This window comes from Megalops cyprinoides, chromosome 2 (genome assembly GCF_013368585.1).
Source record: "Megalops cyprinoides isolate fMegCyp1 chromosome 2, fMegCyp1.pri, whole genome shotgun sequence".
Lineage (NCBI taxonomy): Eukaryota > Metazoa > Chordata > Actinopteri > Elopiformes > Megalopidae > Megalops > Megalops cyprinoides.
The window spans coordinates 69,082,145-69,087,144 of NC_050584.1; the positions used below are offsets into that span (position 1 = coordinate 69,082,145).

General features: G+C 53.4%; 1 protein-coding gene across 1 annotated transcript in view; it reads right to left on the reverse strand.

The window, feature by feature from the left end:
• wasf3b (WASP family member 3b) overlaps window positions 1-4,749 on the reverse strand; it is a 15,491-nt gene extending 10,742 nt beyond the window's left edge. The window contains exon 1 of the mRNA XM_036521992.1: window positions 4,667-4,749. The gene's annotated coding sequence lies outside the window, so the exon portion shown is untranslated. The remainder of the gene's footprint in view (window positions 1-4,666) is intronic.
• Window positions 4,750-5,000: the final 251 nt, after the last annotated feature.

Below are 5,000 nucleotides of genomic sequence, written 5' to 3' on the forward strand. Positions count from 1 at the left end.
GGGAGGAGTCAGAGAGGAATAGCAGGGAGGAGTCAGAGAGGAACAGCAGGGAGGAGTCAGAGAGGAACAGCAGGGAGGAGTCAGTCAGAGAGGAACAGCGAGCATTATGCTCAGCCTCCTCACTGGTTACACTCAGCGTGCAGGGAGCTGGAGAGATACTGGCAGGAGCTTTCATCTCCACCCCTGCTTCTGGTCCAATCACAGCACACCACTCCTGTCCAATCACAGAGCAGCCCTGTGACTGAGTGTCGATCAGACCCCTCCTGGGACTGGCTCACAAGGGGACAATGGTGGGGGGGAGGTTAGGTGGAGGATGAGAGACAGGACGGGCAGGCTTATCTTCCTGACTGCACGCTTCCTGTTTTCCTATCTGCTCACTTCCTGCTTCCTCCTCTTCTCTGTGCTACATCCCCAGCTTCCTGTCCTTACAGCAGAGTGGAGTTCAGAGGGCGAACGCCGATCCCAGCGTCTCCTACGGAATCACTGCCGCTGACGGTCTGCAACTGACACCCGAACTGAACCCGGCCGGACAGCCACGACCCTGACCCAGCCCAAACCCGCCAGAGTCACGGCAGGAGGCGGGGTGTGGGGGGGGGGCATTCACAGGAAACGGACAACCAATTACCAAAGAGAACAGAATGACATGCTGCGATTGTCATAATCATCTCTGCAATTACCAATCCAGCTACTGGTAATACAACATCAAATCAAAAATCACCTTCAGAAGATACATGATGCAAACATCAAACTTCTCCATCTCCATGCAACGCAGGGCACTCAGCAAATAACAGTCCCCAGTCAAAATACTACATCACAGCACGTTCAGCAGCTTAACAAAGGAACACCATACAGTCCATCCCTGCAAGGAAAACAGTAAACTATACAGTGAATAGGGTCTATACAAGCAAACAAACAAAACTGGGAAAATTCAGCTCAGCAGTTTAACGAAAACAACAGTCCTTTTTGGGAAAATGGAGGGCACTTAGGCAAAAATAAGCTTCTCTTGTCTAAATAAGTAAACAATATAATCCTCCATTCAAGCTTAATATGTTCTGCAGCCTGAAATGCTAATTCCCCTCTGTGAGTGTGTCATTCATTCAGAATGAGATTTTAGCTCAGATTTTAGACAGCACCGCATTCCAACCTCCTGAAACACTGAACCCAATGGGACCTGCACCCAAGTACCATGCCGGAATTAGGGCCCCAAAGCAGACACGTTCTACGTTCTCTAAAGCAGAGCATCAAGCAGGGCGGAGTCAGACAGAATGAGCCAATCACAGAGTCCCATTTCGGGCCCCTTGTGTTGACACAGGAGGAGCTGTACTGTGTAAATGGTAATGGTAAATGGACTGCATTTATATAGCGCTTTTCTACTCATTTGAGTACTCAAAGCACTTTACAGTTATATGCCTCACATCTACCTACCAGTGGCAGAGGCTGCTATACAGGCTTACCAACTGGCCACTGGGAGCTGTTGGGGGTTCAGTGTCTTGCTCAAGGACACTTCGACACTCTGCCAGGATGAGCCAGATTCGAACCAGGGACCTTCCAATCCCCAGTCGACTGCTCTACCTCCTGAGCCACTGTCGCCCCACTGCTGGGTAAAGTATCCAAATTGTAACACCACGAACACTCCACAAACGCTCTACACCCTAACCCCACACCCTGACCAACACCCTCTACACCTAACCCTACACTCGCAACACCCTCAACACCCTAACCCCACACCTGCAGCTGAAACCGTTCCTGGACGGCCGGAACTCCAGCCCATCAGCCCAGCCGACCTCACAGTGGACCATCTGTCGCCTGGTTTTGGCTCAGTTTACAGAGGCTCTGACTGACTCCTGGGTCTTTCTCCTCCAATCAGAGCCCTGGATTCAAGGGCTCAGAACAGCTTTACTCACACAACAGGGCTAACCTGTGTGAGAGGGTTAGGGTGAGGGTTCAGGGCTAACCTGTGTGAGAGGGTTAGGGTGAGGGTTCAGGGCTAACCTGTGTGAGAGGGTTAGGGTGAGGGTTCAGGGCTAACCTGTGTGAGAGGGTTACGGTGAGGGTTCAGGGCTAACCTGTGTGAGAGGGTTAGGGTGAGGGTTCAGGGCTAACCTGTGTGAGAGGGTTAAGGTGAGGGTTCAGGGCTAACCTGTGTGAGAGGGTTACGGTGAGGGTTCAGGGCTAACCTGTGTGCGAGGGTTAGGGTGAGGGTTCAGGGCTAACCTGTGTGCAAGTGCTGCTGGTACTGTACTGCCAGTAAAATGATTAATCTGTGAGTAAGCTGCATACAGCACCTGCCGCCGCCGCTTGCTGGCCGACCTTCCTGCACTTTCACTCTGCTTGCCTGTGTTTGTGATGCTGTGGGAGTCTCTCTGGATAGAGATGTTCGCCACACAGACGCTGTGCCTGGCGTATAAATGTAGCTGCTTGGCTAAGCCAGATTTCCTGATGAAAACAAACACATTTGTGGTCGACCAGCTAAGATAGAGAGCCCCCCCTCCCCCTGAATGGGGCGGAGTGTGACAGGGGTACAGCTGAGTGGCCTGTGTGCAGTGGTCACTGGGTAACCCGAGAGGCAGCCCCCAGAACCCATCCCAGATGGGACAGAGAGAGAGAGGGAGAGAAAGAAAGAGAGAGACGGGGGAGGGAGGAAGAGAGGGAGAGAGGGGGGGGGAGAGGGAGAGAGAGAGAGGGTTTCACCTACTTAATTTCCTGACTGTGGTACATCAGCTATTTGAGGTATGAGAATGTAGTTGCATGTGAAAGAGAGGGAGAGAGGAATGGGGGGAGAGACTGAGAGGCTAGGTAATGGGGGATGGTGTGTGAGGGGGGAGAGATAGAGGAGAGGGAGGGAAGAGAGAAAGAGAAAGTGAGAGAGAGGGGGGGCCGTGTAGCTGGATGGGGGAAATGGTTAATGTCTCTGGAACACGACCTGCAGGGCAGTCTCTCTGAAAGGTTTCGCGGGACAATTGAGCTCCGTTCACACGGCAACCGTGAAGCTCTTTCATGCATGTGCAGCTTCCACCAACCACACACACATTCAAATACCCCCCCCCCCCCCCCCCACAGCCCCCGGGGTGTCCTCTCAGAGAGAGAGGGAGAGAGAGAGAGAGAGAGAGAGAGAGAGAGAGAGAGAGAGAGAGGCAGGGAGAGAGACAGAGAGAGAGAGAGAGAGAGGCAGAGAGAGGGAGAGGCAGAGAGAGAGAGAGAGACAGAGAGAGAGAGAGAGAGGCAGGGATAGAGGGAGAGAGAGAGAGAGGGAGAGAGAGAGAGAGACAGGGAGAGAGGGAGAGAGGGAGAGAGGGAGAGAGGGAGAGAGGGAGAGAGAGAGGGAGAGAGAGAGAGAGAGAGAGAGAGAGAGGGAGAGGGAGAGGGAGAGAGAGCGAGAGGGACTCTTCTACAGTTTGATGCTCACTCCTTCCACTCTCACACACACCCTGGGGGCTGTTCACTGTACATCATCACCAACCTACTGATCTGGGATCAGCAGCTTTGAAGTCCATCAGAGAAACATCCTGCCTGTAGAGCGTGGTCTTCCTGTCTCTCTCTGTGGGACTCATCCCCATCCCCCCGCTCCACCCTGACGCCTGGCGGACGGGACAGCGCTGGGGAAAGGCTCACGGGAAGCTTCAGCGCGAGCTGCTCATGCAGCCCCCATCTTTACGGCTCGAGCCCGTCGCAGCCCCGCTCCCACGTGCCGCTTGCTTCCATTAAGCCCCGCGCGGAGCTGTATTATCTATTCATAAGCGCGCGGAGGGAAGCTCCCGCTACTTAGCGGCATCAATATTGCATTGCGGATTTCATGACGTCAGACACGATACGACCCGCTCAAGATCTACACACATCCTGGTGCAAAATGTCAACTTACGAAAATTAAAAAATTCTAAATGTTTCAAACACACATGAGCGATGAATGAGCAGGCGATCGTGAGACGATGCAGAAAAAGTTTCTCTCGCACCCAACCCCCAGAGCCCGAGCGACCGAGACAATGAAACTGTGGGAAAATAACGGCCCCGCTTTCTGCATAAATGCACAGATTAAGAGTTCGCCTCTGCTCTCCTCTTTCGCCATTCGTGTGATTAAAAGGGTCTGGAAACAAGCGGCAGCCAGGTCTCTGCTGGGACACAGAGCTGACGCCGGGAAACTTCAGGACATCACATACATGGAAATCACCCGCTGATGCCTCTGTCGCGGGGGTTTGGATGTTGGCTGTCTTCCAGCTGAAAGTGGACCGGGTTTTTGTCCGTGGTTCATGCTCAGTGTTCGCTGTATTGCCATGTACGGACACAGCTTCAGCGGATCAGCGGCGACCGCACGGATCCAGCCCGACCGACAGCCAAGATATACCCACAAAGCGGAAAAAAGTACTAACTGACTGTGTAATTCGTTAAAATGGTATTAAATTATTAAAACAACATATTCGGTCAAAACAGAACATATAAAAGAAATGTTTGTTTCCCGGCAGAAAGCGCACCGTCTCTCAAATACAGCTTCTCCAAATAAACACCGAATGAAAGTCAATTACGAGAGACCGGCCGCTACATCCCGTGACTCCATAGTTTGACTTCATATACGGAGCAAATGCGCAGATTTTACACAGCAAGATGAGATCAGAGGGGAAACACACACTTCGAGAAACGCGTCCGATCGCGACGACCGGCTCGAAAAGCTCACCAGTGCAGCAAGTTCGCAGCGTTCAGCTTAACATGCGCATCCAGACAGCCTCTCCGGTCCGGTCTGCCATCCCGAACCTCATCCGTCAGACGCTCCCACAATATAGCGAGGGGCGGGACCGGCGGCTGACAGCGGCCCGGCGGCACCAATCTGCGGCCGGGCCCGGAGACTCCGCGCAGCCGCACGGCCTCCAATCACGCTCAGGAGCGCGCCTGAGTGACGGCGCTCAGGGGGCCGTGCGTGGGGCGGCGCTCGCCTGCGTCGTGGAGGGTCAGCGTGAAAACGGTCCGTTTTTGGTGAGGACACAGATTTGTATACACAGTCTGGGTGTTTA